The 12,035-nt window shown below is 43.1% G+C and overlaps 1 protein-coding gene across 5 annotated transcripts in view; it reads right to left on the bottom strand.

Moving 5' to 3' along the window:
• LOC147023236 (uncharacterized) overlaps positions 1-12,035 on the bottom strand; it is a 344,444-nt gene that overhangs the window by 63,584 nt on the left and 268,825 nt on the right. The window lies entirely within an intron of this gene.

Below are 12,035 nucleotides of genomic sequence, written 5' to 3'. Positions count from 1 at the left end.
TGAATGTTGAGCTTTGCTTGCGTGCATAGCTTTTCAAACAACATGGGAAACGGCTGTTTTATAATATGCTTGTTCGTCCATCCACGTGTAACATTCCATTTCACCCATTGGTTGGACAGCTGTCCTGATTCCACCCACAATTTCAACCTGAACTAGAAGGGCACTCGGTAGAGGGCACACCTCCGCCACGCAATGCCTGATCCACGAGAACATATCGGGCCCAATACATTTTTGAAATATCATGCTATACAGTACTATATCGTTTTTGGCCCTCTCTCAATGGTGAAGTATCACTTTAAAAATTCTAGTCGTCGGATCCGGATCTTCACCAAAATCGAATCAGTTTGGCCATGTCACACACCAAACCTGTCCACAAAATTTCATCCAGATCCGTCCACAACTTTTTGAGATATCCTGTACACAAACAAACAGACAGACAGGCAGGAAGGGGTGAAAACATAACCTCCTTCACCTTTGGTGGCGGAGGTAAAAATAGTACGGCCGCCATGTTGGTGCTTACTGCTCCGCAAAGCCAAAGACATCTCCGGAGATATCATGTTCACAATCACCGTGCCTTCCCTACAAGTTTCCCCTTTAGTGTAAAATGACCAAAGCGACTTAAATAGATCATCAAGTATCGAAAGGTTGGAGCCAATAGGCGTCGTGGGCCTTGTGAAGATCACAGTACGTGTAGGCCTCAGCGATCGAGGCAGTGGTCTATTGTCTATACACAGGCCAAATACCTATGTGGCATTCTCTCAAGCAGGGTTTTCACCGCGGACGTTATGCGGATCCTTGCTGTCATTTCCGACTATTTTCTCTGAAACGACTTGAGGAGGGACCATAAAATGCGTCACTATAACAGTCTTTGTCTGATGACTTCCAGGAATCACGAGCCATTGTGTTTAATCACCAACCCTGTGCTATTCTTCAATGGGCCCACACCTTTCCTTATGACCTAACTTGTTATTTTACTATTTTGCTTGATCTTCTTAGCCATTTCCTTCTTGACTCTCTTTCAGTTGGCCTAGTTATTTTATGAACTCACCTGTGCTTACTCCTATACTGATATGTCTGACTCCAGTCCTGTTACTTATCCATAAGAATAAATGTCAATGTGTGTCATTCAGTCAGTCCGTCTTCTCCATAACTCCAAAACCATGAAACCTAGCGGGCCCAAACTTTGCAGGCATACAAAGTTAACTCCAAGAGTGCTGAATGAAAATTGGGTGGTTGGGTTGACTGAAACACTCTTTTTGAAGATAATTAACTGCTTTATTTAATTATCTTTTATAAAAGGCGACATCCTTGGTCCGTCCCGAGTCAGCTCTCGGTTCACTTGCTGGGGTCTGAATTCGCCATTTTGTTCGGCCTGCTCAACAATGCCTTGACTTGGAACAGGCCGAATCAGTTTCTTAGTGATAAGGTTATCTTTTCCCCCCCAATTTTCCTCACTCATATCATCGAATGACTCGTATTCATTCACCAACGAATTGCAGGATACATCACAATACTTATAAACGCCCAGAGACGCCAGTGTTCGTGGCTTTATTTCATTTTCGCAAATGCGATAACCTCTAGAATCTCTTAACCTGAGTCAAATTTCAAAATTTAAACTTCTTGATTGACGTCAACGGCAGTTCCGACTGATAAAATAATGTTTATTTGTCCAATTCGGACCCAATGTTTGACAATCCAAATATCTCCGAGTGTTTGCGGCTTTATTTAGTTTCCACACATGCGATAACCTCGAGAATCATTTCACCTTTGCCGAATTTCAAAATTTAAACTTCTTAATTGACTTGGGCAGCAGTTCCGACTGCTATAAAGTGTTCATTTGTCTAATTCGGACATTGTTTGACATTCCAGGCATTACCGGGTGATGATTGTTATAACCAATCGTGAATTGCAAGCCAGTGCGGTCAGCCATCTTCAAAGACTAATAAGTGTGTGTGTGTGTGTGTGTGTGTGTGTGTGTGTGTGTGTGTGTGTGTCCTCCATAACTCCAAAACCATAAAACCTAGCGACCTGAAACTTTGTATGCAGACTAAGGGAACTCCAAGGAAGTGCATGAGGGCAGTTCCATAAATTTGTCAACCAGGGGGTCAATATTTCAAAATTAAATTATCAGCACAAATTATATATCATTTTGAAGGGAATTGTACAAGCTGTTCAAAAATGTAAATTATAAATGCACTTAACCAAGGTCATGGTCACGAGAGCGATTATAATGAAGCCATTTAACCATTGCTCTGGAACTACTTTTACAATGTACTATTCAATTTTATTTTTTTGGGAAAGGAAAAATAAACCGTTTAACTCACTACATCAATAAATATGAACATAATGAATCACTTTTTCCATAACCATAGGTAAGAGAATGTGGAAGTGATAAATTATGTTCTCTTCTTCAGTTTTATTTTATGTATTATTTGCATGTACGTCCGAAACAAAAAAACATCCTTTTTTAATATCACATAAAAACTTGAATTCCCACAAACTGTAAAATCTCAATGCAAAGCAAGTTTTTGTTGCTTTTAAATGTGTCACTTCAGATTTTTGTAATTATCTCTAATTAGTGAAAAAATGTGTGTTCGGACGTACACTTTTTATTGTACGTCCGAGACCACTTTTTATGTACGTCAGAAATGGTTCTAATATTGACTTTTTGCTTTGCTGTAGAGCCTTGTTAAAACAATACAAGTGAATTTACACTTTTTAAAGAATACATTTATGTATCCAATCCTTCAGTATACATGTAAGTTTATGATTATTAATGAAATTTTTAATTATTTCTTTTAATTCCATAAATACGTATATAGCCGTGTTAGTGAGAATCTTTGTTCCTTATGTCAAATTTGTGGTTATTCGTGTGGTGTCTTAATGACTGGCTAGTCTGTCCAATGTAAAAAAAAAAAAACCTGTAGCTGAGCACTTTAATCTGCCTGGACATTCACTCCTACATTTCAAAGTAGCAGTCCTTAAACAAGGACCATTCAAAACTAACCTTCAAAGAGAAGCAGCTGAAGAAAGGATTATTCACACCCTGAACTGTATTCAAGTTGGACTGAATAGAGACTGGTTTCCTGTCCTTATACACAGGATTAACCACACTACCACCTTTGTTTGTCTCTTCAGACAATTTCTTACTCTGACTTTTCTTGCCTCACTTCATTGCATCTGAAGAAGTAGCTGTAGCTACGAAAGCTTATGAATGCCAATAATGTTTTTAGTTAGTCTTTAAAGTGCTACCATTTCTATGATACCACCTACAGAAGGGAATGGTCTTGTCAACATTCTGAGACATTCTTAGGCTAGACAATGTCATTACAAGGATAGCTGAACGGTAAGAGGGATAAAATTTACCGTGACTTCACTCTCAATATAAAGGACACTTAACAAAAATATCTTATGTGGCAGTGTTAAGTTTAAATTGTCTGTTTATATTTCATTGTTTTGCAAGTGTAATATAACAAAATGTCAGTATGTAACAAATAGCAATTTTGATACAAACTCTTCCTTGTTCCTACAAAGTTTTTTTTTAATAAATGCATGTCTGCTACAGGAGATTGTTGACATACATTATTTTATACCTCGATCATGTGAAAAAGAAATACAGGAATTTATGTTCCTGTTATTAATAGAGTACTGAGTTACCTACCATACGTGTTTCTGTTGTCTTGGCCAGTTAGTTTAGTAGTCTGTATTATTTGTCTTTTGTATATGATAATAGTTCTACTGTTATAATTCTGGTTTTGTAATTTACAAGTACTTATCATGCCTGGATGTTGTTAAAATCAGCTGTTAATGCACAGGCCATGTACATGAAGTACTCTTCTTGAGTTCTGAAAATAACTCTTTTATTCATTTTTACTGGTTATGCTGTGACATGATAGATAAGTGCTATAATCTGAGAAGGACCAAGGATGAATTAAAGTTCTGCAACAAATGTCTTTTTGCACATATTACAAGTGTGGTTTCAGACGTACATAGTGTACGTCTGAAACGGCGGTTGTGTACGTCTGAAACTGTACGTCCGAAACAATAAACAAACATGATTATTTCCCAGTTACAGTTTAAATTGCTAATTATTCTTACATTTTCACATCATTCAACATCTACTTTAACTAGTGTGATGTGATTTTTTTGAAAAAATCTGCACACCACAGAAATGTTTAATTGAACTTATGAAGTCAGAAAATTCATTTTTTCTGTGTACGTCTGAACACATGGTATTTTTTAAATTATTCCAAGGTCATTAAGGTGTTGACACTATTTTTTCATTGTTACTTGTTTTCAACTAAACACTTGTCATATCATGGCCAAATAAAAGTTTCATATTCTCAATCTTTGTGTCTGTGGTATCTTAATAATGTGTCAAAAATGTACGTCCAAAATTATGGAACTGCCCATGAGTGAAAATTGGGTGTTTGGGTTAATTTAAACACCCATTTGGAAGATAATTAACGGTCTTATTTATTTGTTATCCTTTATCAGGTGCATCCTCAGCTACCTCACTCTTTGGGGTCTTAAGGCATCTCCTGTGTAACCTTGCCGGGGTCTGAAGCCGCCATGTTTTTTGGCCTGCTCAACAATGCCTTGACTTGGAACAGGCCGCAACGATTTCTTAATGATAAAGTTTTTTTCACATTCCTCACTCATGTTATTAAATGCCTGTTCATCAGAGATATGAATCGCTGTGTACATTCGCTTTTGTCAGTGCTATAGTTTTCATATTAGGAAATTGGAGCGATTTCATGCATTATATGTTGGGATTTTCCACAATCTATTCTCACGGACAAATTAAAGTATATCATCGAAATATTATTTCGGTTTTGAGGTTCTGATGTCGTCCGGACTAAATAAGCGTCGCAATCTGGAGGGAAATCTCATAATTCAAAGAAATAACGAGTCTTATAAGTATTCTGATGCACCGATTTACTTTAACCAAAGAAGGCTATGTTCCCTCCTCCTCCATATAAACACAAGAATATGTGATATTTGCAAAGCATAAAACCTTTCTTTTTCGAATGTTTAGAAAATTACATTGAGTGAACAAAAGATTGAAGAATGTGCCAAATTTAACCAGCTTCATAGAGCTATATGATATCATGCATTCAGTGCTTGACGTCATGCCCTGTCTCCCAAAGGGACTGCTTATCTGTAGCATCTGCCAGATGTGTCTATATATTTTGGAGGTTTCACGAGGTGCTCTGCAGGGAATTGAAGCAAATCTGGTGAAAAACAGACCTTTTATAATAAAGTTATGATGTTTGCATGGACTCCGAACTGAAGTACCACATGACGTGTACACAAACAGGCAGACCCTATCCCCCAGGTCAGGTATGGGAGCACATGCTGGAGCAGTGCGTCGCTGCATCCACTCTCCCCTGGTACTCCAGCGGCCTCTGTTTTGCCATCCCCCGAGCAGATGCCTGGCCCATCCGCATCTTCTTGAGATGTTGATCAACCTGCTGCAACCACAAGGCACGTGGTCGGCCCATTGGCCTCCTCCACTCAACAGGCTCCCTTGCTGAGAGAATCTGGTGAGCAGGATCAGTGTCAGGAACACGAACCACATGTCGATACAGCCGCAGCTGACGCTCACGGACTACGGAGGTAACAAATCTCATTTGAGTCTCTCTCAACAACCGCTCGTTGGAAACAAAGTCCACAAGGATTCTCCAAAGAGACTTGGTACCAAAGGAATTAAGTCTCTGTCTCAGATCCCTTGTCAGAGTCCAAGTCTCACATCCGTAGAGCAAGATTGGAAGCACCAAGGACCTAAAGACTCGGACTTTTGTCCGCACAGGAACTGACAGCGCCACACCCCATGATCCAGTGAATCCATGACTCCCCAGGCACGACCCAGACGTCAATTGACCTCTGGCTCACAGCCAGCAGAGACATGAATATCACTGCCAAGGTAAGTGATTCTTTCCGTGACCTCAACATCCTCACCACAAACGGGTACAGACAAGATAGCAGCATCCAATATGTCATTGAAAGCCTGGATCTTAGTTTTGACCCAGGAAACCCGTAATCCCAGTGGCTCCAACTTCTCATTCAGCACCTTGAGGGCCCCCAAAAAGATGTCCAGAGTCTCCACAAATTTACATCATCTGTGAAATCAAGGTCAGAGATCTTGACATTCCCAAACGATGCACCACAGCTTGATCTCTCTGATATCATCCAATAATCCAGTTCCTATAAACACTGGAAAGTGTGGGGGCCAGTACATACCCCTGAAGAACTCCAGTAACAACTGGAAATAAGTCGAAGATGGTATCACCACACCTCGCAGCACTCTCAGGACAAGAATAAAGTTCAGACATCAGATTGATCAGTTTTGGTGGCACCCCACAAAGGCCAAGAATCCTCCAGAGGGCATCCCGATTCACTGAATCGAACGCTTTGTAGAGATTAACGTCGTCTGCAAGCAGCACCTGCCAAAACTCTCGTCTGCATTCGGTGAGGACCCGAAGGGAAAGGATACAGTCAATCGTTGATCTCTGGTGTAAAGCCTGGCTGATCTGGGCACTGGTGCTCAAGCAGATGGTGGCGAACCCTATCAAGAATTATACCAGCAAAGACCTTGCCCGGCACTGAGAGGAGCGTCACCCCTCAGTAGTTGTTGCAGTCTTGGCGATCACCCTTCCCTTTCTAGAGAGGAACATCGCTACCAATGGGTGTTCCCCAGAAGGACTGTTTATCCATCGTGTCTGCCAGATCTGTGTCGACATGTTCAGAGGTTTTATGATGTGCTCTATTGGAAATCAAAGCAAATCTGGTGAAAAACGGACATTTTACAATTAAGTTATAATGTTCTAACAACTTTGCAATGCCTCCAGGGTTGTTCTATATTAAAAAGCAACTCTTTGTATGAATTCCTTTTATTTCATTAACTGCTGCGGGCGCAGTGAAGACTGGTTTTAAAGTTAAAGGGATCCTACATGGTATGCAGCCACAGCGTATCAAGCCGTTCCTTATCAATCATTCAATTGGAGTGCTTGCTTCTTGCTTAAGCCACCTGCCGAGTGCTCTTCCTTCAATAGCAGTACCACGCTTCATCATTCTGAGCAAATCGTTCACTCACTGTGGACGCTTTTGCCGCGCCATCTCATTCAGAGCGAGTGGTTCGTGCTCCATCATCCTGAGCAAGTAGTTCATAATCCGTCATCCTGAGCGAGTGGTTTGTGCTCCATCATCCTGAGCAAGTGATTCGTGCTCCGTCGTCATGAGCGGGTGGTTCGTGCTCCGTCGTCATGAGCGGGTGGTTCGTGCTCCGTCGTCATGAGCGGGTGGTTCGTGCTCCGTCGTCATGAGCGGGTGGTTCGTGCTCCGTCGTCATGAGCGGGTGGTTCGTGCTCCGTCATGAGCGGGTGGTTCGTGCTCCGTCATGAGCGGGTGGTTCGTGCTCCGTCGTCATGAGCGGGTGGTTCATGCTCCGTCGTCATGAGCGGGTGGTTCATACTCCGTCATTCTCAGCAAGTTGTTGTGAAATTACACCCGATGTCCTAGCCGTTTGCCATATTAAAGTGTTTTCTAAATCACTAAGCCAAATTTTTTGTCCACCCATCACACACACACGTGTGTGTGTGTGTGTGTGTGTGTGTGTGTGTGTGTGTGTGTGTGTGTGTGTGTGTGTGTGTGTGTGTGTGTGTGTGTGTGTTGTTCATAAAGCATAGCATATTCTCTCTGCGAACTCCCCTACTCCCACCCCTCTCTATCTTTGTCGTATCCTTGCTCTACCTCCACCCAATACAGTGCAACACCCTCCTCCCACACCTCTCTTTCTCTCTCTGTCTGTCTCTGTCTCTGGACATATCCAGATAATTTTTGTCTCCAGATGTGTCTGGGCGGGTTTGTCTCTGGACCTGTCCGGATGGGAGTTTTCTCCGGACGTGTCTGGGCGGTGTTTATGTCTAGACGGGATTTTGTCTCTCGAAGTGCCCGAGTGGTATTTGTTTCCAGACAGCTTGCCACCGGGCGCGTCCAGGAAGTGTTTGTCTCCGAACGTATCCAGGCAGGGTTTATGTCTGGACAGGAATTTGTCTCGGGACATGTCGGGGTGGTGTTTGTCTCAACAGCTTGGCTCCGGACGCGTCCAGGCGATGTTTGTCTCCGAACGTATCCGGGTAGTATTTATGTCTGGACGGGAGTTTGTCTCTGGATGTGTCCGGAAGGTGTTTGTCTCTGGACAGCTTGGCTCCAGATGTGTCCAGGCAGTGTTTGTCTCCCCGAATGTGTCTGGGCGGTATTTTTGTCCGAACCGGAGTTTGTCTTTGGATATGTTTGTCTCTGGACAGCTTGGCTCCAGATGCATTTGGAAAGTGTTTTTCTCTGAACATGTCTGGGCGGTATTTATGTCTGGAAGGGTGTTTGTCTCTGGACTTGTCCGGGCAGTGTTTGTCTCTGCATGTGTCTGGGTGGAGTTTGTCTTCAGGTGTGTCCAAGCAGTGTTTGTGTCTGGACAGCTTGGCTCCAGATGCGTCCGGCGGGTTTTGTCTCCGGACATGTCCGGGTGGTGTTTATAGTATGACCGGAAGAACATGGATTTCAGAAATATGTTTCCATCTTCACTGTTATTCTCTGCAGAATCATTTTGATGAGACAGTATGAATCGTAATTAACACTCCACCGCACGTCTGCCTTCCCTTCCTCTCACTGTTTACCCTTACCCCACCCCTCGCTCCCCCTCCCTCCTCTCTCCTTTCACCTCCACCTCTTCACTCAACACCCTCTCTCTCACTTCCCTTCTCTCCCCCTCTCCCCTTCGTATTCCCGTAAGCGAAGCGAAGGGTGGTATTTGCTAATGATCTACTGATGTGGATCCATGACCAAGGTTGTGGATCTGCCATATGGAGAGGTTCGGGTTGAAAGGATCGAAACCTCTAGGAGGAACGGTGCCCAGTTAATGATCCATGTGGTCGGGAAAGTGTGTGTGTGTGTGTGTTTGTTTGATTGTTGTTTGCTCACCTGGACTTTAGTCAGGTGTGCTTATGCGATCAAGCAGTGTCCATAGGTGAGTGAGTGAGGCAGTCTGTAAACACTTCAGTCATTATCGCTTGAACCAAACACACGATTTTGATGAAACTTGATCACAAGCTTCATATCTGATGCCTAATGAAGGTTTATCGACCGCATCAAAATCTGCACTCATAAAGGGGTCCAAAGAGGGTGCGGGGAGGGGGGGGGTTGACTGCCAAAACTAGGTATTTGCTCTCTCCTCCAAAACGACACGCACTATTTTGATTAAACTTGACCATAACATTCATCACCCATGTTAGACCAAAGTCTATCAGCTGCATCGAAATCTGCACTCATTAAGGGAGTCTTCAGGGCAGGTTTTGACCCCCCAAAATAGGTATTTTCTCTCTTCTCTGAAACTACACACACCATTTTGATGAAACTTGACCACAACCTTCATCACCCTTGATGTACCAAAGTTTGTTGGAGCATTTAAAAAATTTAATGTCGAAGGGGTTCTGTGAGAGGTTTTAGTGACTGTTGCTCCTGTTCCGAGTGAGCTTCAAGACAGGTGGTCCTATTTTTGTGTGTGTGATAGAATTGTGAGTAACAGTTGTGTATGAAAAAAACGAGGTGTGTGCGTGTGTGTAACACACCGGGGCATACCGTGAGAATCACCACATCTCGATATTGATGATGGAATATCATGGGACCCTCACTGATTTTTTTCTTCTCGTTGGACCACCAATTTACCGCCATTTTTTCTTTTCTTTTCAGTGGAATTACCCACAACATGAGCGCAGAGGGTGACAACCAGCAACAACAAAGCGCAATCAGAATCAGATCAGCATAGGCGGCGTGTCAAGATAGAAGAAGAAAGTGAGACTGTCCAAGCAGAGACGAGAGAGTGCGTGTGCAGCGACACTGTGTGCACCTCAGGGAGATGCAAAAAGAGGCAAGAAGAACTGAGGACAGGCAACAGCTAAAGCACCACTCAGGGGAAATGAGCCAAGAGCGGGTTGATGCTACAAGAGCGGAAAACAGAGAGAGGGTATAGCACCGCCAAGGGGAAATGAGCGAAGAACAGCTTCAGGACATTCGAGCTGAACAATGAGGGTGCCAAATGTCAGACGTGCAGTTTAAAGTCAGGACAACAATGATGGGCCTGCATACTACCTTGGCCAAATGACTTCAACTTGTTAATACTGTTATGCACTGCGATTTTCTGTTGAAGGTTTGAACTGTTGTCATGCAGGAAAAATTGCCTTGCCTGGCCTAGCTCATTATCCTCCTGGTCTTCAAGCACTTTTCAATGACAATTCCACTGAGACAAAAAAAACTTTGGAACCAACATATGTAATTATAACAGCACTTTTTCATTTGCTTCCTTTGGAACTCAGATATCCGCAGCCCCTGGCTGTGGCTCCCATTGTTTCCACAAACATGGTCAGACATACCACAGTGCAGGAACTCTGTTCCCTCATGAGGGGGAGGACAGACAGTATGGCCAGTTGTACATCATCAAAGGGGAACAAGCTGTTACCTCGCGCATCAATGCACCTCAGAACAGTGTGTGTAGACCTGATGTGATGGAAACCATCAACAGAGCGATAACGGAGAACAATCCTTATATTGCTGTCTACAGGAACATGCATGCTGTCCAACAAGAGGAAGATCTTCATGCAGCTGCAGACGTCAGACAGCCACAGGAGGTCAGGATGTAATTCAAGCGTGATGTTGATCGCAGATGATACAATCAGCCTACCCATGATGAAGTAGCAGCAGTCTTTGTAGGAGAGGGTTGTGCTCCCCCTGTGTATAGACATTATGGTACATCCCAGGAACAGAGCACCCCAGCATGTCTCATACATATTTTGTCACATCGACCCCATGTGTTACCCACTGTTGTTTCCAATCGGTGATCCTGACTGGCACTGGCATGCAACAATGTTGCACAATGTCAAACAGCAACGCGCACCAGGCTCACAATACAACAGTTCTACAAGTACCGCTTGGCAATCGGGGGAGAATTTAGTTCAATCCACAATTCAAGCAAGCTTTTCTAAACAGCATGCAGTTGATGCTTACATGAAGACTGAAGGTTGCCAACTGTACTATATCTGGAGTAACCAGGCACAGCTGAGAGCAGAGATGTACTCCGGCCTGATGGACCACTTGCACAACAGAGCAGCAGAGGGAGACCTGTGTCCTGGTGTTCGCAGCATCCTCCCGTCTTCGTTTGTTGGAAGTCCACAAGCCATGCAGCAAAACTTTCAAGATGCCATGGCTATCGTTACCAAGAATGGAAAACCTCGTTGTTGGTTCTATGAAAAGAACAAGTCGATGAGATTTTGGTTCAGGTCCAGATCCATATCCGGTCTATCAGTGGGATACAACAGGTAAACTGTTCAGCCTGATGGAGGTATGCGCTCTCCCGAGTGCCTTTCTCGTTACCTCCGCCACCAAAGATGAAGGAGGTTATGTTTTCATCCCTCTCTATCTGTTTGTTTGTCTGTCTGTATGCAGGATATCTCAAAAAGTTGTGGACAGGTTCGGTGTGTGGCAAGGACGAATTGATTCGATTTTGGTGAAGATCCGAATCCGGATATAGATACGATAGTTATTTAATTTTTAAAGTGATTCTTCACCATTGTTTGGGCCAAAAACGATATATTGCATGATATTTCAAAAATGTAATGGGCCCGACATGTTCTCATGGATCAGGCATTGCGTGGCAGAGGAATGCCCCCTACCGAGGAGAGAATATCAATATATCTCTCAATGGTGAAGAATCGCTGAAAAAATTATCAGATCCGGATCTGGATTCGAATCTTCAACAAAATTGAATCAATTCGTCCTTGTCACACACCCAACATGTCCACAACTTTTTGAGATATCTTGCACACCTACAAACAAATAAGAAGACAACGTCGTGCAGAGCACAATACTTGCAAAATCCATAAAACAGTTTTGACCTCAAAAATCATTGGTTGTTGAATCAAATGACCATATATGCAACTCCTCTTCAAATTTCAAGTGAATCGGATGAAAATTGACAATTTTAA

Source organism: Eptatretus burgeri, chromosome 7 (assembly GCF_056783735.1).
Source record: "Eptatretus burgeri isolate ZD-2024b chromosome 7, Ebu_testis_v1, whole genome shotgun sequence".
NCBI lineage: Eukaryota > Metazoa > Chordata > Myxini > Myxiniformes > Myxinidae > Eptatretus > Eptatretus burgeri.
Note: the sequence above shows the minus strand (reverse complement) of the source record. Positions and strands in the feature narration are given on the sequence as shown.